At 43.3% G+C, this 22,031-nt stretch overlaps 1 protein-coding gene across 1 annotated transcript in view; it reads left to right on the top strand.

The window, feature by feature from the left end:
• Positions 1–22,031, top strand: part of eya4 (EYA transcriptional coactivator and phosphatase 4) — a 549,227-nt gene that overhangs the window by 30,857 nt on the left and 496,339 nt on the right. The gene's annotated exons all lie outside the window — the stretch shown is intronic.

Here is a 22,031-nt window from a genome sequence, read left to right on the forward strand (position 1 = left end):
AAATATTTACCATCCAAATTAATTAAGTAGAATAGAGATGGCTGGGCAGGCGATGTGTTGCAGCTGTAGTATGTAGGAGCTGGTGGACGCTGGTGCAATCCACGGTGGCCACATCTGCAGCAACTGTTGGCTGCTCGAGGACCTTCGGCTCAGAGTTGATGGGCTGTTGACCGAGCTGCGGGATACTGCGACACATCAGGGAAGGGGAGAATTACCTGGGCACTGTGTTTCAGGAGACAGTCACATTCCTTAGATTAATTACATCAAATCTGGACCATGTTCAGGGACAGGAGAGTGTGACTGCGAATGAGGCAGGTATGGGGATCCAGAATTTAGTTTTGAAGGAGCCTCAGCCAGTGCCCTTATCCAATAGGTATGAGGTTCTTGCTTCCTGTGTGGACGAGGGCACAGACTGCAGGGAGGATGAGCGAACTGACCACAGCACCGTGGGTCAGGACGCCATTCAAGTGGGGGGAGAAAAGAGAAATGTAGTAGCAATAGGGGATAGCATAGTTAGGGGGATAGGTACTATTCTCTGTAGCAAAGACAGGGAGTCCCGAAGACTGTCTTGCCTACTTGGTGCCAAGGTTAAGGACATCTCTTCTGGGCTGGAGAGGAACATGGAGTGGAAGGGGAAGGATCCAGTTGTCGTGGTCCACGTAGGTACCAACGACATAGGTAGGACTAGGAAAGAGGTTCTGCTGAGGGACTATGAGCAGCTCAGGGCTAAATTAAAAAGCAGAACCAAAAAGGAAAAAATCTCCGAATTACTACCTGAGCCATGCACAAATTGGCGTAGGGTAAATAAGATTAGAGAGGTAAACGCATGGCTCAAAGATTGTTGTGGGAGAAATGGGTTCTGATTCATGGGGCTCTGGCAACAGTACTGGGGAAGGAGAGAGCTGTTCCGTTAGGATGGGCTTCATTTGAACCATGCTGGGACCAGTGTCCTGGCGAATCGTATAACTAGGGTTGTAGATAGAACTTTAAACTAATTAGTGGGGGGGGGGGTGGGGGGAGGGTTCAATTGAAGGGAAATTTAAAAAATCAAAAAGAAATGAGAGAGCAGAGGTGCAGGGTAGTGAAGAGGCGAACGGTAATCAAAGTGTGACAGGAAGGGACAGAAACTATAAGCAGAAGAGTGCAGCAGAAATTAGAACCAGAATGAGTAATAATGGTAAAATGTCAAAGCTTAAGGCTCTTTATCTGAATGCACGCAGCACTTCTAACAAGATAGATGAGTTGACGGCACAAATATAAATAGCTGAATATGACTTGATAACTATTACAGAGATGAGATTGCAGGGTGACCAAGACTGGAAACTCAATATTCAAGGGTATTCGACGTTCCGGAAAAATAGGCAAAAAGGAAAAGGAGGTGGGGTAGCTTTGTTCATAAAGGAAGGTATTAGTGCTTTGGTGAGTAGTGATATAGGTGCAATAGATCGTGATGTGGAATCAGTTTGGTTGGAAATAAGGAATAGCAAGGGGAAGAAGTCACGGGTGGGTGTCGTCTATAGGCCCCGAAGAGTTGCCTCAATGTAGGACAAAGTATAAGTTGGGAAATAACGGAGGCATGTACGAAGGGTGCTACAATTGTCATGGGTGATTTTAATCTGCATATTGACTGGACAAATCAGATTGGCAGAGGTAACTTGGAAGACGAATTTGTAGAATGCATCAGGGATTGTTACTTAGAGCATTACGTTGCAGAACCTACCCAGAAACAGGCTATTTTAGATCTAGTAATGTGTAATGAGGTAGGATTAATAAGAGATATCGTAGTTAAGGATCCTCTAGGGGGTAGCGATCAAATTCAGTTTGAGGGCGAGCAACTCGGGTCTCAAGCCAGTGTCCTCAACCTGAACAAGGGCAATTACAGAGGTACGAAGAAAGAGTTGTTTAAAGCGGGCTGGGAAAATAGACTAAGGGGAAGAAGGTCAGTGGATGAGCAGCGGCAGATATTTAAGTAGATATTTCATAACGCTCAACAAAAATTTATCCCGATCAAAAAGTAGGACTCGATGAGAAGGATGAACCACCCGTGGTTAACGAAGGTGGTCAAGGAGAGTAATCCAATCAAAAATTAAGGCATACAAAGCGGCGAAAACTAGTGGTAGGCCAGAGGATTGGGAATTTTCTAAGAACCAGCAGCGGATGACTAAAAAGCTAATAAAGAGGGAGAAAATTGATTATGAAAGTAAATTGGCAAGAAATATAAAAACAAACAGCAAGAGCTTCTACAGGTTTATAAAAAGAAAGAGTAGCTAAAGTGAGCGTGGGACACTTGGAGGATGCGACTGGAGAATTGATAATGGGAAACAGGGAAATGGCAGATAATTTAAACCAATATTTTACATCGGTCTTCACAGTGGAGGACACTACAAACATCCCACAGATATCAGATAAGCAAGGAGCTAATGGGAGGAAAGATCTTGTAACAGTCTCAATCACAAGGGACAAAGTATTTGACAAACTAATGAGACTAAAGGCAGACAAGTCACCAGGACCTGATGGTCTACATCCAAGGGTTTTAAAGGAAGTGGCTGCAGAGATAGTGGAGGCATTGGTCAAAATATTCCAGAACTCACTAGATTCCGGGAGGGTCCCAGCGGATTGGGAAACCGCTAATGTGATGCCCCTGTTCAAGAAGGGGGGGAGACAAAAAGCAGGAAACTATAGGCCAGTCAGCCTAACGTCGGTCGTTGGGAAAATGCTAGAGTCCATTATTTAGGAAGAAATAGCAGGACACTTAGAAAAGCTTAACACAATCAAACAGAGTCAACATGGTTTTGTGAAAGGGAAATCATGTTTGACAAATTTGGTAGCGTTCTTTGAGGATATAACAAGCAGAGTTAATAAAGGGGAACCGGTAGATGTAGTGTATTTGGATTTCCAGAAGGCATTCAAGAAGGTGCTACATGGAAGGTCATTGTACAAGATAGCAGCACACGGTATTGGGTATTAGCATGGATTGAGGATTGGTTAACACACAGAAGACAAAGTCGGGATTAATGGGTCTTTTTCAGGTTGGAAAGATGTAACTAGTGGAGTGCCACAAGGATCAGTCCAAGGGCCTCAATTATTTACTATATATATAGTAATATATCTATATTAATGATTTGGAGGAGGGGGTAGAGTGTAATATATCCAAATTTGCTGATGATACAAAACAGATGGGAGGGCATGTTGTGATGAGGACATAAGGAATCTGCAAGGGGATCTAGATCGGTTGAGTGACTGGGCAAAATCGTGGCAGATGGAGTTTAATGTAGGATAGTGTGAGGTCATGCACTTTGGTAGGAAGAATCAAAAGGCAGACTATTATTTAAATGAAGAGAAACTGTAAGAAAGTGCAGGACAGGGATTTGGGTTATCTTGCGCATGAAACACAAAAAGTTAGCAGGCAGGTGCAGCAAGTAATTAAGAAGACAAATGGAATTTTGGCTTTTATTGCTAGGGGGTTGGAGATAAAAATAGAGAAGTCTTGTTACAACTGTACAGGGTGTTGGTGAGGCAACACTTGGAGTACTGTGTACAGTTTTGGTCCCCGTATTTAAGAAAGGATATATTGGCATTGGAGGCAGTTCAAAAAAGATTCACTAGGCTGATTCCTGGGATGAAGAGGTTGACTTATCAAGAACGGCTAAACAGGTTAGGCCTTTATTCATTAGAGTTTAGAAGAATGAGGGCTGATCTTATTGAAACAAGATTCTGAGGGGTCTTGACAGGGTAGATGTTGAGAAGATGTTTCCACTAGTGGGGGAAATCACAAACTAGGGGGCATAGTTACAGAATAAGGGGCCACTCATTTAAAACTGAGATGCGAAGGAATTTCTTCTCTCAGAGGGTAGTGAATGTCTGGAATTCTCTACCCCAGAGAGTTGTGGAGGCTAGATCACTGAAAGTATTTAAAGAGGAGGTAGATAGATTTTTGAAATATCGGGGAGTTAAGGGCTATGAGGAGCTGGCATGAAAGAGGAGTTGGGGTCTGGGGCAGATCAGCCATGATCTTATTGAATGGCGGGCAGGCTTGAGGTGCTGAATGGCCTACTCCTGCTCCTATTTCTTATGTTCTTATGATTGGGAAAATTTTAGAAACCAGCAGGGGATGATTTAAAAACAAAAGGGAGAGATGAGTATGAGAGAAAACCAATGAGAACTGTAAAAACAGAAAGTAAAAACTACAAATATATAAAAAGGAAGAGAATAGCTAAAGTAAGCATTGGTCCCTTAGAGGGTGAGACTGCAAATTAATAATGGGAAACAAAGAAATGGGTGGAGCGTTTAACTGGTATTTTGTGTCTGTCTTCACTGTAGATGACACAAAAAGCATCCCAGGAATAGAAGAAAATCAAGAGGCAAAAGTGGTTGTGGCGGTGTGGGGTGGGGGGAAGGAGGGGAACTATCACTCGAGAAAAAGTACTAGAAGAACTAATGCTTCTTAAGGCTGACAGGTCCCTTGGACCTGATGGCCTGCATCCAAGGGTCTTAAAAGAAGTGGCTGCAGAGATAGTGGATGCATTGGTTGTAATCTTCCAAAATTCCCGAGATTCTGGAAAGTTCCCAGCCAATTTGAAAACCCCAAATGTAACACCTCTATTCAAGAAATTTTTTTGCGGAGGAGCAACAGAAAGCAGGAAAATATAGGCTAGTTAGGCCAGCATTTGTCATTGGGAAAATGCTAGAATCCATTATTAAGGAAATAGTAGCAGAGCATTTAGAAAATCATAATGCAATCAGGCAGAGCCAACATGGTTTTATGAGAGGGAAGTTATCTTTGACATATTTATTGGAGTTTTTTTGAGGATGTTAGAAGCAGGGTGGATAAAGGGGAGCCAGTAGATGTAGTGTATTTATATTTCCAAAAGGCATTTTGTAAGATGCTACATAACAGGTTACTACTGCACAAGATAAAGAGCTTATGGTATTGGAGGTAATATATTAGCATGGATAGAGGATTGGCTATAATAATAATAATAAATAAAAACAAGAAATGCTGGAAATACTCAGCAGGTCTGGCAGCATCTGTGGAGAGAGAAGCAGAGTTAACGTTTCGGGTCAGTGACTCTTCTTTGGAGGATTGGCTAACTGGAAACAAAATTGGGATAAATGGGTAATTTTCAGGTTGGCAAACTGTAACTAGTAGAGTGCCACAGGGATCGGTGCTGGGGCCTCAACTATTTGCTATTTATATTAATGACTTGGATAATGGGACCAAATGTATTGTAGCCAAATTTGCGGACGATACAAAGATAGGTGGGAAATCAAGTTGTGAGGAGGATGCTAAGAGTTATAGATAGGTTAAGTGAGTGGGCAAAAATTTGGCAGATGGTGTATAATGTGGGAAAATGTGAGGTTGTTCACTTTGGCAGGAAGAATAGAAAAGCAGAATATTATTTACATAGAGAGAATTTGCAGAATGCTGCAGTACAGAGGGATCTGCATGTCCTTATACGTGAATCACAAAAAGTTAGCATGCAGGTACAGCAAGTAATTAGGAAGGAAAATGGAATGTTGGCATTTATTACAAGGGGGATGGAGTATAAATGTGGGGAATTCTTGCTACAACTGTACACGGCATTGGTGAGACTGCAACTAGAGTACTGCATACAGTTTTGGTCTCCTTACTTAAGGAGGGATATACTTGCATTGGAAGCAATTCAAAGAAGGTTCACTAGGCTGATTCCTGGGATGAAGAAGGTGTCTTCTGAGGAAAGGTTGAGCAGGTTGGGCCTATACTCATTGGAGTTTAGAAGAATGAGAGGTGATCTTATTGAAACATCTAAGATGCTGAAGGGGCTTGACAGGGTAGATGCAGAGAGGATATTTTCTTCGTGGGAGAATCTAGAACTAGAGGGCACAGTTTCCAAATAAGGGGTCTCCCTTTTAATACGGAGGAAAAATTTCTTCTCTCAGAGGAATCTGTGGAATTCTCTTCCCTAGAGAGCAGTCGAGGCTGGGTCATTGAATATATTCAACGCTGAGTTAGACAGATTTTTGATCTACATGGGAGTCGAGGATTATGAGTGGCAGGCAGGAAAGTGGAGTTAAGGCCACAATCAGATGAGCCATGATCTTATTGAATGGTGGACCAGGCCAAGGGGCCGAACGGCCTATTCCTGTTTCCATTTCTTATGATCTTTGATATAGGTGTACAAGATTATGACATTTTTAGATAAGGTAGATAAAGAAAAGCTGTTCCTATTAAGCTGATCGTACAAGGATGACGGGATACAGATTTAAGGTTTTAGGCAAGAGATATGGGACGGATGTGAGGAAGAACTTTTTTACGCAGCGAGTGATAATGACCTGGAACTCGCTGTCTGTGAGGGTGGTGGAAGCAGAAACAATGAATGATTTCAAAAGATAATTGAATGGGCGCTTGAAGGAAATAAACTTGCAGGGCTACAGGGATACAGTGGGGAAATGGGAACAGACTGGATTGCTCTCCAGAGGGTCGACATAGATTCAATGGGCCAAATGACCTCCTTTGGTGTTACAATGAGTCTATGACACTAGGAGTTTAAAATTAATTTGTTGGCCGATGGGGAGCCATTGTTGGTCAATAACGATGGGGCAGGAGATTGGGGGCAGATGATGGGCAAGTGGACTTAATGGATAGAAAGGCAGTGGAGAAAGCATTAGAGCAGTTGAAGCTAAAGGCAACAAAGGAATGTTTAAGTGTTTCCGTAGTGGTGGTAGGGATGGAAAGACGTGAAGGCATTGGAGGGAGTGCAGAAAAAATTCATGCGAATGGTTCCCGGGATGAGGAACTTCAGTTATGAAGATACATTGGAGAAGTTAGGACAGTTTTCAAAGAACAAAGACAAAGAACAAAGAAAATTACAGCACAGGAACAGGCCCTTTGGCCCTCCAAGCCTACGCCGATCCAGATCCTCTATCTAAACATGTCGCCTATTTTCTAAGGGTCTGTATCTCTTTGCTTCCTACCCATTCATGTATCTGTCTAGATACATCTTAAAAGACGCTATCGTGCCCGCGTCTACCACCTCCGCTGGCAACGCGTTCCAGGCACCCACCACCCTCTGCGTAAAGAACTTCCCACGCATATCCCCCCTAAACTTTTCTCCTTGGAGAAAAGAAGGCTGAGGGGTGATTTGATAAAGGTATTCAAAATCATGAGGGGTCTGGACAGAGTAGATAGAGAGAAACTTTTCCCACTTGTGAAAGGATCGAGAACAAGAGGGTACAGATTTAAAGTAATTCGTAAAAGCAGCAAAAGTGACATGAGGAAAAACCTTTCACGCAGCAAGCGGTTAAGGTCTGGAATGCATGCCTAAGAGTGTGGTGGAGGCAGGTTCAATTGAAGCATTCAAAAGGGAATTGGACTGTTATCTGAAAAGGAAGAATGTGCAGGGTTACGGGGAGAAGATGGGAGAATGGCACTGTGAATTGCTCATTTGGAGAGCTGGTGCAGACATGATGAGCCAAATGGCCTCCTTCTGCGCTGGAACAATTCTGTGATTCTGTGGGTGGAGGCTGGCAGTCTAAAAAAGGGGTCCTGGTGATGCATAGGATGTGGGGTTTAAAGGTCAGCTCAGGTTCAAACAATATGTCAAAGTTCTGGATAGTCTACTTCAGTGTGAACTGTCTGGAGACATAGAAAAGTACAGGACCAGAACAGAATCTGCAGACGAAAAGCTCATGCTCTCATGCATCTATCTAATTCTCCTTTAAAATTTTCTTCATTATGGGGTAGGTTTTAATGTGTGCTGCACATTGGGTGGATGGAGCAATTGGGATATCCACTCAATGTCACCAGCCAGAGATCCAAACTAATTTGATGGTCTGGCCTCCCTTAAATCTTACAGATGAGTTGTCCATGCATTTCAAGTCTAATTGAAAGTTTGCTGATTGGCAAGGGGGCAGGAAATCCCTGAACTGAGCTGGCTATTGCCACTCAAGTGAAGGCCAGGCAATCATTATGTTGGGAGAAGTGCAGATACCTAAGATCCAGTGGTGGGCGCAGCATTTTAATAGGGCCAGGATGAGCCACCATGCATGTTCTGGTCCACGAAAGCTACTCATATACGACAATTTGGGAGAAACCTACAGCAGTTCTTTTGTGAATCACTGGTTAAGTTGCTGTATGTACACTTCCATTGGACGGAGTTTGCACAGAGTGCACGCTGCCTTAAGGAGCTCTAAAATAGCATTGGAATTTTAAGTTCATGCATATGTTAATGAGTCAGTCGTTGGGAAGATGCTAGAAACTATTATTAAAGAAGTCTTAACATTGCACTTGGAAAAGCATGGTATGATTATAACAAGTCAGCATGGTTTTACTAAAGGGATATCCTGTTTGACAAATTTATTAGAGTTTTTTGAGGATGTAACTAGTAGGGTAGATAAAGGGAACCAATAGATGTAGTATACCTGGATTTTCAAAAGGCATTCGATAAGGTGCCACATAAAAGATTAATAGGCAAGATAAGGGCTCATGGTGTTGGTGGTAATATATTAGCATGGATAGAGGATTGGTTAACAGACAGGAAGCAGAGAGTGGGCATAAATGGGCATTTTCAAGTTGGCAGCCAGTGAATAGTGGGGTGCCGCAAGGATCAGTGCTGGGGTCTCAGCTATTTACACTCTATATTAATGACTTGGATGAAAATACAGAGAGTAATGTATCTAAGTTTGCTGATGATATAAAGCTCGGTGGAAATGTAAGCTGCGGGGAGGATGTAGAGAGGCTACAAAGCGATTATAGCCAGGTTAAGTGAGTGGGCAACAAGATGGCAAATGGAGTATAATGTAGGGAAATATGAAGTTGTTCACTTTGGTCGTAAAAATAGAAAAGCAGAATATTTTTAAAAGTTGTGAAACTGGTCAGTGTTGATGTTTAGAGAGACTTTGGGGTACTCAAAGGAATGCACTAAGTTAACATACAGGTGCAGCAGGCTATTAGGAAGGCAAATAGCATGTTGGCCTTTATTGCAAGGGAATTGGAGTACAGGAATAAAGAAGTCTTACTAAAATTGTACAGGGCTTTGGTGAGACTGCACCTGGAATACTGTGTACAGTTTTGGTTTCCACATTTAAGAAAGGATATACTTGCACTGGAGGCAGTGCAGCGAAGATTTACTAAGTTGGTCCCTGGGATGAGAGGGTTGTCCTATGATGAGAGGCTGAGTAAATTGGGCCTATATCCTCTGGAGTTTAGAAGAATGAGAGGCAATCTAATTGAGACACACAAGATTCTGAAAGGGCTTGATAGGGTAGAAGCTGAGAACTTGTTCCCACTGGTCAGGGAATCTGGAACACGGGGACACAGTCTCAGGATAAGGGACCAATCATTCAGGACTGAGATGAGGAAAAATTACTACAATCAAAGGGTTGTGTATGTTTGGGAATCTCTATCCCAGAAGGTTGTTGATGCTCCATCACTGAATACATTTAAGGCTGGGATAGATAGATTTTTGATCTCGCAGGGAATCAAGGGATATGGGGAGTGGGCAGGAAAGTGGAATTGAAGCCCAAGATCAGCCATGATCGTATTGAATGGCAGAGCAGGCACAATGGGCCATGTGGTCTACTTCTGCTCCTGTTTCTTGTGTTCTTGTGAGTAATCTGCCTGTTTATTGCTAGATTAAGATCTTTGGGATCTAGGCAAATTCTTAGCCGCCCATTTGGCTTCTCTCTCACCATGTTGGAATTTACCCAATCTGTAGGTTCTGTGACTCTGGTGATCACCTTCTTTTCTTACATTTCTTGGAGCTCTCTTTCAAGCTTTCCTTTAGTTCTATTGGTACTTTACATGAGGGATGAATCACTGGTTTCGTCGCTGGGTCAATAATCAAAATCTTCAAAGCATCCAACCGTCTCATCAAAACAATCTGGGTACATTTGTACCAGATCTTCTTTGCTTCTGATTGGAGGGTGCTTTTCAATGGGTGTATTATCTTCAACCCTCAATTTCGTCTCCTTCACCTCATGGTTTACTGAGATAATCTACAAATCTTCACAATTGCTCAACCCAGGATAGCAGGACCATCTGTTTCAGTGACGTAGAACATACAGTTAATGTCTTTTCCTTTGTGTTTCCCTTTGATTTGATTCCTAGCTGTCAAATCTCAGTTTCCCCCATATGCCAATAGCATGATGTTGTTTGGTTTCAGAGCACCTTTCCTTGGATAACCATTTTCAGGGCTCGGCAACATGTCCACAGTAAAAAGATTTTGAGGTCCCTGACTGGTAATATCAGGGATGAGAAATTTCCCATTGGCTTCTTCTTTCCAACCAGATCAGATTTTTAAAAAATCGCAACTGTCAGTTTCACAGCTGACAGGTGCTGAGAGTGGAATGGCGCTTATGAACTTCAGACCACTTTGTGGTTTTTTTCGGTGGGTTTCCATTCAAAATGGCAAAAGACACTTAGGACACGCATTACTTTCACTTGAGACACAAACTCAGTGATATTTTAAAAGTTGCTGGACTTTTACTTTTCCTTCTATATAAATGTTGCAATTCCACTGCTATCCATTTGGAATCACATTGTTCCAGAACTTGTATTGAGGGGAAAACAGGTAAGAACATCCAAGGAATCTCCAGAAATCAGCACTGTACGTTCCTCATTAAAATAAGAGTATGGTGTAATAGGGCTGAGTGATATTGGCAAAAACAGGATGCTGCTGACCCATCTACAATAGTTAGGAAATACAATATAATGAATAGCTTTAATAAACCTTAATCTATGATGAACTGTCTACAATTCCTTAAGAAAATCCATGCTGCATTTGCAGTTTTAAAAATTGTCATGGAAGATGGAGTAAAACTTATTATGTTTCAATGAGCATGTTAGATAGTCATTTACTGATTTTTGTATGCTGGCAATTGGGTAAAAGGACAAGTTTTACAAATATGTCAAAGATCAATAACTGCAATGTGCATCATTTACTATCCAGTTTGAGGGCAGATAACCTGAGCGGCCAATGTCATTTGAAAGTTGTCTGTATTGTTATGCCAGTCTGCTTTGCTGAATGATAATTTTCTTTAATCCACTGACTGGAAATCTGAATTTGTATTTTTAAAAGACCACCTAAAAGGATGATATTGCAGGCAGCTTAAGTTGGCTACCTAATTTGCAACACTGTATTCCACACAGCAATGCTTGTGAGGAGGGAGTCGAAATGTCAGTATATTTCCCAGCAAGACCCAAGACCCAGGAAGTTTAAAGGAACTACCTGTTCTTTTCAACAAGCAGAGAAATACTGCTAACTACTGTTTGAATCACTTAGTGACTGTCATGTGGCAAGCCCCTCCCCATCTGTGCTTTTTAAGCTGGTATTTTTCTCTGCAGCAGAGGCGAAGCAACTGGACTCTGACATGAGCAGACCCTAAGTGGGGGTCCCTTTCTCCATTCCAGCTTGCAAGCTTTCAAATCCTGCTTGTTGAGTGACCACCTTTGCATACTTCGGCTACAATCAGAAACCCCATTGGAGGAAATCATTCATATCGCTATCTCCAAGAGACTCAAAAAACCAATCATCTACCTCTTCAAACTAAAAGCCTCAGGACCACTGAATTCAGCTAGAAGCCAGCGGAATCACCAAACTCCACAGACTGTATACCTTTTTTATGGACTGTAATTCAAACAATCTACCTTTCCCCACTCTGTAACCTATTTATGTTTGTGTGTGTAAACGTCCAGTGCATATCAGAAAGTTTATTATTGTATTAGTTCAGTTTAGGTACAATAAAGTTAACCTCTTTCTTTGTTAACTCAAGAAAGCCTGTCCGATTGGTTCTGGTTATGATCATAACAAGTCATCAAACACCAACTGAATTGGCCAGTACATCCACTTTAAGAAAGAATTAAAACTGTTGTGGTCAAACAAGGAGAGGGAAAAGAGGAAAGCCCTTTGACCCCCTCCTCACTTGACTGTAACAGTATACATTATGTTAAAAGTGCACCTTTGCTAACAGGTAAGAGATTTGACTGGGACATAAATTGATTTGTCTGGAGTTGTCAGTCAAGATCCCCACCTACCAAAAATGAGGAAAATTAATTTCACCACATGAACATTAAAACTTAAAAGTTCAAGCCCCTGACTGGAGAGCGACATTAGCATATCAACAGACATGTACTTCAAAGGATAAAGGAGATATTTCCTGCTCCAATTTAATCCACAATGGACTTTTGATTACCAGACATTGACGGTGGAAATGCTAGCATTCCAGGTTAACTGGTCAGATGGCCGAATACACAAACAGACATGGTCGAACCAGTTAAATCTTGCCATTTCATTGGGGCCCAGTGAATGCTTTCAAACTTGTTTCAATGTAGGAGTCTTTTCTGGAAATTCGTGTGAGAGAGAGAGAGCCAGGGAGAGACCGTCCTTCTCTTTTGTCTTCAAATTGCAGTCTCTGTCTTCAAAACTGTTCTGTGAACACAATTCAAAAACCCTGGGCCAGCAGGTTAGTCATAGAGTCATAGAGATATACAGCACAGAAACAGGCCCTTTGGCCCACCGTGTCTGTGCTGGCCATCAAGCCTATCTATTCTAATCCCATTTTCCAGCACTTTGCTCGTTTCAAGTGCTCATCTAAATACTACTTAAATGTTGCGTGGGTTCCTGCCTCTACCACCCCTTCAGGCAGTGTGTTCCACATTCCAACCACCCTCTGGGTGAAAAAAAATGTCCTCAAATCCCCTCTTAACCTCCTGCCCCTTACCTTAAATCTATGCCCCTTGGTTATTGACAGCTCCGCTAAGGGAAAACAGTTTTTCATATCTATCCTATCTATGCCCCTCATAATTTTGTATACCTCAATCATGTCTCCCCTCCGCCTTCTCTGCTCTAAGGAAAAGGACCCTAGCCTATCCAGTCTCTCTTCATAACTGAAATGCTCCAGCCCAGGCAACATCCTGGTGAATCTCCTCTGCACCCTCTCCAGTGCAATCATATCCTTCCTATAGTGTGGTGACCAGAACTATACACAGTACTCAAACTGTGGCCTAACTAGCATTTTGTACAGCTCGATCATAACCTCCCTGCTCTTATATTCTGTGCCTCGGCTAATAAAGGCAAGCATCCCCTATGCCTTCCTAACCACCTTATCTACCTGTGCTGCTGCCTTCAGTGATCTATGGACAAGTACACCAAGGTGCCTTTGATCCTGTGTACTTTCTATGGTCCTACCATCTATTGTATATTCCCTTACCTTGTTAGTCCTCCCAAAATGCATCACTTCACACTTCTCAAGATTAAATTCCATTTGCCACTGCTCTGTCCATCTTACCAGCCCATTTTTATCATCTGTAATCTAAGCCTTTCCTCCTCACTAGTCATGTGACAAGTTGTTTTTTAACAAACTCTCCTGTGTTTTTGTGGATTCCTTTAATCTTAGCAGACATCCGTAGTTGGGAGGGGGGGAATGGAATGCTGGCTTGTTACCCATTCAATGTCTGATGATCAAAATCCATTTGGGTTAATTGAATCAGGGAGCAGTTCCATTGTCTCTCCAGGCAACTGTCTCTTAGCATGCAAAAGTTCCCAGCCACTGCTGATAGCTCTTTAAACAAGGCATCTTTTCAGTCCAGTAATAGTTTAAAATTAATGTTCCATGTGACAAAATGAATATGCCTCATTCTTGGCAGGTGGGGTCTTCTTGACAACTTTATATACAGATTAATTGCCTCATGTTCATGGCTGAGTCAATAATTTTGCCACATGTCCATGGTGCAACATGACGCTGCCTATCCCTCACCATTTTCTTCCAAATTTTCAGGAAAGATCTCCTGTTATAGTCTGACCAGTGTGATGTTACTCTGTGATCTGGTATCAATCTTCAACTTCAGATTTATCGTTGTAGGCTTATTTCTCACCCTCTTCCTGATCTGAATGTTTGTGTGTATTTCTTTTCTCTGGGAACTGTTGCATCCAGACATTTCATGGTTCCTCTCTCTGAACTAATTTTGGTTGATTTTTCAATCTAATTCAGCATTACATTTGTTTAAAATGCTTTTGCCTTACTCACAGATACCTGCTACCACCATATTATGTCCTCCAGTTCCCATAAGTTAGAAATAATCACACTTTAGACTTGGAAAAGCTGGAGCTCTTTGTTTCTTTCATTCAGCTTCCAGGCTGCTTGGTAAGGAACTGCCCTAGAGCATTATAGTGTTACACATCATAGCCGTGAATGTGGCTTCTCTGGAACACATTTACCCATAACAATTAGTTCCTAGCTAATTAGTTAGCTCTGTACAAATAATGTAACAATATCTAACACTCCCTATCTACCCCTTTTGATTTTGAACACCTCTATCAAACCCCCTCTCAATCTCTTTATTAAGGAAAGCAACCCCCAGATTCACCAATCTATCTACACAACTGAAGTCTCTCATCCCCGGAACCGTTCTCATCATTTTATTTGCATCCCCTCTAAGGCCTTCACATCCTTCCTAAAGTATGGTGCCCAGAATTAGACACAATACTCCAGTTGAGGCCGAAACAGTGTTTTGTAAAGGATCATCATAACCTTCTTGCTTTTGTACTCTATGCCCCTAATTATAAAGCCCAGGATACCATATGCCTTATTAACAGCTTTCTCAACCTGCCCTGACACCTTCACTGATTTTTGCACATATATCCCCACGTCCCTCTGCTGCTGCAGCATCCTTCAGAATTGTATTCTTTTATTCTATATTGCCTTTCCTCATTCTTCCTACCAAAATGTATCACTTCACACCTCTCTGCATTAAATTTCACCCACCCATTCCACCAGCCTGACAATGTCCTCACATTTCAAAATATTTCCAAGTTTGTGCCATCTGCAAGTTTTGAAATTGTGCTCTGCACACTCAAGTCTAGCTTGTTAATGTAGGTCAATAAAAGCAGTGCTGATGCTTGGGAACCCCACTATATACCTTCCTCCAGTCTAAAAAACAATTGTTTACCACTACCATTTATTTCCTGTCACTCAGCTAACTTTGTAGCTAGGCTGCTATTGTCCCTTTTATTCTATGAGCTTCAATTTTGCTGACAAGCCTATTATGTGGCACTTTATCCAACACCTTTTGGAAGTCCGTGTGAACCACATAAACTGCATTACCGTCATCAATCCTCTCTGTTATCTCATCGAAAAATTGAATCAAATCAGTTAAACACGATTTGCCCTGAACAAATCTGGACTGGCTTTCCTTAATTAATCCACATTTGTCACATTTTTGTATAGAATTATTGTTTCTAAAAGCTTTCCCACCACAGATGTTAAACTGGCTGGCCTGTAGTTACTGTTTTGAACAAACATGTAACTTTTGCAATTCTTCAATCGTCTGGCACCATCTCTGTATCTAAGCATGATTGGTTGATTTTGGCCAATGCCTGTACAACTTCTACCCTTGCTTCTCACCATAATATCAGGTGCATCTCATCCGGTCCTGGTGACTTATAAACTTTAAGTACAGCCAGTCTTTCTAATACCTCCTCTTATCAATTTTTAGCCCATCCAGTGTCTCAATTACCTGCTCTTTCACTACAATTTGGGCAGTATATTCTTCCTTGATGAAAAGTACTCACTTAGTACCTCAGCCATGCCATCTGCCTCCAAGCATAAATCCCCTTTTTGGTTCCTAATCGGCCCTACTCCTACTTTTACCACCTTTTTACTATTTATATGCCTATAGATGACTTTTAGATTCCCTTTTATGTTGTCTGCCAGTCTGTTCTAATACTCTGTCTTTGCTGCTCTTATTTCTTTTTTCAGTTCCCCTCTGAAGTTTCTATATTCAGCCTGTGGAATTTTTATTTTAATTTGGTGTTACACAATTACAGAATTGGTTTTCTAGGGTTAGAGAGGCTGTTCAGCAGTAGTTATGTCTCAGTATGCCAATTAAACCTAGTTACATCTCATTATCAAGAAGTAACTTTTGGGAGTTTTTTTTTACAGTGTAAAAGAGGTTTTTGTCAGTTCTGCAATTTCTAAAGATTGCTATCTGCGAGGACTTCAACAGTGCACCCTGTGGAGGAACAGGGAATCACTGCCAGGAACTTCTGGATTTCCTCGTTTAACTGCACAAAGGAAGCCCAAAACTTTAAAAAAAAGCCAGCTGGACTACTTCCATCTTAGGGCACTAGTGTGGGTGTGCCATTAGTGCCCTGGAAACATGCAGAGTGGGTGAATTTTGATGTCAAACAGTTTTTAATGCTGATTTGGTGCACAAACTGCCATTTTGAACCTGGTCCTGTTAATGCCCACTCTTAGTCACTTCCAGCTGAACATGTGTTTAAAGGGATCTTCATGGGACTTCCAGGTGAGATGCTTTTGATTTTCTTTTGCTGTTGCAGAGTGAGTGGAGGTACCGTGCTGAGTATTATTGGAAGAGTTTGGAAAAGTTTTTGGATTCACAAGGAAATAGTGCTGGTGTTTGACAAGGAGGTCAGTGGAGTTGGAAGGCTTGTCAGAGAAAGCCTGATTCAGTAATGGCTATAGTCACAGCTCTTCTTGGGCTACAGCACAACAGGGATATGGAGCACAGGCAGCAGAGAGGGAAAGCTGTGTGCAGAGGGACAAAGAGGATGGCTCTTGACAATGCCAGAGCCACCAATGGTCTTCAGAGAGCACTTCTACCTCTACCTCGGCCAGTTGTTTCAGGGGCACCATCATCTTTTCTCTCTCACCAGAGGGAAGTAGGAGAAGCAGTTAGGTGGCTTTGCCATTGACTGCACACAGATAGCTCTGCAATCCCCATGTATTAACGGGGAGCTGTACCAGAACTGCTAGGGCTACCACTCCAAAGTGCAGTTGGTGTGTGGCCATGCACAAAATATCCTGCTGGTGACTGCCCACTATCCTGGCACCAGCCACAATGCACACATCCTGCGCCAGTCTGTCATAGCCACCACGACGAATCAGGGGCTGGCTGCATGGCCAAAATCCTGAAATAAAAACCACCACAAAAAAACTTCCAGAATAACATTATTCAAAAACACATCCAATGAAACATATAGAACTAATTGATTCATCCTTGTGCATTCCCTTAGTTCCTGCCTTGTGGGTGCATGACTGTCCTCGTGCTTCTGTGCAGTGCCAAGGGAAAAAAGAAATCTGGAATTGAAAGCTCGTCTCAGTAATGGTGCCATGAAATTATCATTGAATGTCGTAAAAACCCATCTGGTTCATAATTGTCCTTTAGGGAAGGAAATCTGCTGTCCTTACCTGGTCTGGTCTACATGTGACTCCAGACCAACAGCAATGTGGTTGACTCTTAAATGCCCTCTGAAATGGCCTAGCAAGTCACTCAGTTGTCAAGGGCAATTAGGGATGGGCAATAAATGCTGGCCTTGCCAGTGACGCCCACATCCCATGAAAGAATAAAAAAAACCTGGTTCATGACTCCTCTCCACTATCCCACCACGCGTGGACAGCACTCCTATAGTGAAAGTGATTCTGTGATCGGGAACACCATGGAGCGAACCATCGGCATTCTGAAACAAGGGTTCGGCTGCCTGGACCACTCCTTGGGAGACCTCTAGTACTTGTCAGGGTATGTCTCCAAGTTCGTGGAGGTGTCCTGCATCCTCCACAACCTTGTTCATTAGGTCGCAGTGCTGGCCCGCAGGCCTTAGGAGGCACTTCATGAGGAGGAGGATAAGGAAGTGAAGAAGCATCCGGGATCCCTGAAATCTCTTCCCCACATCACTGTTGTTCTACTGTTCAAAATACTGAAATAAAAGCCACCACAAAAAACTTCCAGAACAACTTTATTCAAAAACACATCCAATAATACATTTAGAACTGAATGATTCATCCTTGTGCATTCCCTTAGTTCCTGCCTTGTGGGTGCCGTTGCCTGTCCTAGTGCTTCTGTGCAGTGGCTGCAGCATGGCTGGTGGATGGTTGCTGACTTTCAGTGGGGGAGATTGTAGATGGCCTTGCAGGAAGACCTCGGGCAGATCTGGAACTTAAAGGCCCAGTTTCAGACTGCACTACCGAGGCAGCAGTCTGGGCTGGCAACAGCAAGGGCATTGGCAGAATGGCAGTGGTGGGAGCATGAATGCAGTCATCTTGACAGGGTAGATGTTGAGAATGTGTTTCAACTGGTGGGGGAATCTTGAACTAGGGGACATAGTTACAGAATAAGGGGTCACACATTTAAAACTGAGATGCGAAGGAATTTCTTTTCTCAGAGGGTGGTGAGTCTCTGGAATTCTCTACCTCAGAGAGTTGTGGAGGCGAGGTCAATAAATGTATTTAAGGAGGAGGTGGATAGATTTTTGAAATCTCAGGGAATCGAGGGTTAGGCGGAGCAGGCCCGAAAGAGAAGTTGAGGCCTGGGACAGATCAGCCATGATCTTATTGAATGGTGGAGCAGGCTTGAGGGACTGAATGGCCTACACCTGCTCCTATTTCTTATGTTCTTATGGAGCCACTGCCACTCCCTTGGGGTGGTGCCTCAGCAATCCTAGTTTTCTGGAGCACAGATTGATGGACTGGTGTGAGAGCCTGCATGCTCATTTGAGCACTCGTATCCACAGCCATGATGGCAGCAGTCTGATCCTGCGTGACACAGAGCTGGGCTTGCATGGCAACAATAACATCAGTCTGAGCTTCCACTGCAGCACTGAGACATTGAGTGGCTTCTGCATATGGAAGCTGAGACATCAGCCACAGATGCTGCAACATGGCTGGATCCGCAAGTGCCATCGTAGAGTTGGACACCACTTCCACGCTGGAAAGTATGGACTCCAAGCTCTAGGCCAAGTTGGAGCCTAACTCTTCCATACGCATTGACAGCATGCTCTGTGTGCATGCCCACCAGCTTTTACCTGTATGCCACCCCATCATTGTCTTCATCTGAGTCCTTTGCAGTAGAACTCGTCTGCAACCTTGTCCTCCGGTGAGCTGGCTCCTGTGCTACCCTTTCCTCCTGGCCTAACTGCAGCCCACTCGTACCTGGTTACTAACCACATACTGATCCCGCATCTACACTACCCTCCAATGTACATGCTCTACCAGTTTCTGTACTGGCGACTGCAAGTGTCAAATCAAGTGATGGTTCTTCTTCATCAGAGGCCTGTTGTTGCTGGAGCCCTTCAGGGTGCGGCTAAATTGACTGTCTTGGTGGCAAATATTAGATATCCAAAAGCAAAAATGCAGAAGTGGAGGGTTGGGGGTGAGGGAAGTGGAGGGAGGGATGAAAAGCAACAGGGGTGAAAAGCAAGAGGTCCATGGTATACTACCTGCAGCTTGCACCTCTTGCCAGATAAGAGGATGAGGGTAGAGTTTGATTTGAAAAGGTGTATAAGGCAGGAACATACTGTCATCCTGAATGTCTTGGAGACACTAGATGCAACAGCCTTAGTGACTGTGGCCCTATAGTGTGGAGCACCGTCTCTTCCAAAGGGTTCAGGAAATGCAGGCAGCCTCACCAGTTCTGTCCTGCTCCCTGCTACTATGTGAGACCTTGCAAGAGAGGAAAGAATGTCAGAGAGAGTGTTGCAGTGATTTTGCTGATGTGCCTGCCATAGCTATATGTGGAAGCAGCAAGAGATGGATGTCAGGCTTATAGCATTGGTAAATATGTGAGGGGTGAAATGGAACTGCTGAACGTTTGGCACGAGTACTGATTGCTGATGGGTGAGTTATGGACTGTGGTGCATTAAGCAGCATAAGACATTGGTGGTGCGGTGGGTAGAATATGTGATGTGAAGATGCATTCACTGGCCTTGACCACATGTGTGAGGTCATTGAACTTTTTCCAGCACTGCAGTCAGATCCTCAGATCCAGGATCCAGAAATTGACCTCTGTGGCCACACCTTGAGGGGCACATTGACTCTCTCCTCCTCTCAACATCCAGCACTAAGGCCTCCAGTGCCATATCTGAGAATTTGGGAGCCCCCTCTCTGGCTTGTTGCTCCATTACCAATCTTGTTCCTTCCTTCCAAGCCATCCTGAGACTGTTCCACTAGCTGCTGTAGCATGAATGCACTTTAAGAGGGGCAAGCTGCCTTTAAGAAGTGCAGGCTAGCTGGATGTCATATTAGCCATGAACACTGCTGGGCCCCCTGTTGAGTGTGCAGCCAGTGAGCAGGATATCTCGCATTGGGCTGCATGCTACCATCATGTTGATGAGCAGGTAGCACCAAGATTGCATGTTGCCTGGTTCAAAAGGACCAGGCGCGGGGTAATCGAGCATCACATTCCAGGTTTTGTCAAATTTTCCCCCCTGTATGTTAATAGCATAATAGCATACTTGAAAATAGAAAAATAAGTGGATGTGATTGTTGAAATCCACTGAAAGGCATTAGTCAATGAAAACCAGGTAAATAATGTACAAAGTTGCAACTTGAGAATGTTTGATTGTAATTTGTGCCTGGTTATTTTAACGCAGCGTGACTTATTGATAAGGTTACTTTTTTTATATTCTTTCATGGGATGTCGGCGTCACAGGCAAGGCGAGCATTTGTTGCCCATCCCTAATTGCCCTTGACAACTGAGTGGCTCGCTCGACCATTTCAGAGGACACTTCAAAGTCAACCACATTGCTGTGGGTCTGGAGTCACATGTAGGCCGGACCAGGATGGCAGAATTCCTTCCCTAAAGGATATTAGTGAACCAGATGGGTTTTTAACAACAATTGATGACAGTTTCATGGCACCGTTACTGACTAGCTTCCAGATTTTTATTGATTGAATGTATTAACTAATTGAATTTAAATTCCACCAGCTGCCATGTTGGAATTTGAACCCTTGTCCCTCGGACATTAGCCTAGGCCTCTGGATTACTAGTTCAGTTCAGTGACAATGCCCCGATGCCATCAACTCCCCTTATTTAGAATATGTCATGGAATTTTGGGCCTTGAATTTTTGTGGGGTTATCCCAATCTCCTGATGTAACTTCAGAAGGAAATTGATGGAAAAACCCAAGGAAAAAAACATGAACAGCCATAAACTCTATTTGCTGCATTTACCTGGGGCTCTGCCGATCTCCTGCCAAAGTTGCAACAGAGTATTAGAATTAGAATTAGAACATTACAGCACAGTACAGGCCCTTCGGCCCTCGATGTTGCGCCGACCTGTGAAACCATTTGACCTACACTATTCCATTTTCATCCATATGTCTATCCAATGACCACCTAAATGCCCTTAAAGTTGGCGAGTCTACTACTGCTGCAGGCAGGGCGTTCCACGCCCCTACTACTCTCTGAGTAAAGAAACTACCTCTGACATCTGTCCTATATCTATCACCCCTCAACTTAAAGCTATGTCCCCTCGTGTTTGCCATCACCATCCGAGGAAAAAGACTCTCACTATCCACCCTATCCAACCCTCTGATTATCTTATATGTCTCTATTAAGTCACCTCTCCTCCTCCTTCTCTCCAACGAAAACAACCTCAAGTCCCTCAGCCTTTCCTCGTAAGACCTTCCCTCCATACCAGGCAACATCCTAGTAAATCTCCTCTGCACCCTTTCCATAGCTTCCACATCCTTCCTATAATGCGGTGACCAGAACTGCACGCAATACTCCAGGTGCGGTCTCACCAGAGTTTTGTACAGCTGCAGCATGACCTCGTGGCTCCAAAACTCGATCCCCCTACTAATAAAAGCTAACACACCATATGCCTTCTTAACAGCCCTATTAACCTGGGTAGCAACCTTCAGGGATTTATGCACCTGGACACCAAGATCTCTCTGTTCATCTACACTACCAAGAATCTTCCCATTAGCCCAGTACTCTGCATTCCTGTTACTCCTTCCAAAGTGAATCACCTCGCACTTTTCCGCATTAAACTCCATTTGCCATCTCTCAGCCCAGCTCTGCAGCCTATCTATGTCCCTCTGTACCCTACAACATCCTTCGGCACTATCCACAACTCCACCTACCTTAGTGTCATCCGCAAATTTACTAACCCACCCTTCTACACCCTCTTCCAGGTCATTTATAAAAATGACAAACAGCAGTGGCCCCAAAACAGAACCTTGCGGTCCACCATTAGTAACTAAACTCCAGGATGAATATTTGCCATCAACCACCACCTTTCAGCTTCTTTCAGCTAGC

The sequence above is a fragment of the Heterodontus francisci genome, chromosome 3, assembly GCF_036365525.1.
Source record: "Heterodontus francisci isolate sHetFra1 chromosome 3, sHetFra1.hap1, whole genome shotgun sequence".
NCBI classification, from domain to species: Eukaryota; Metazoa; Chordata; class Chondrichthyes; order Heterodontiformes; family Heterodontidae; genus Heterodontus; species Heterodontus francisci.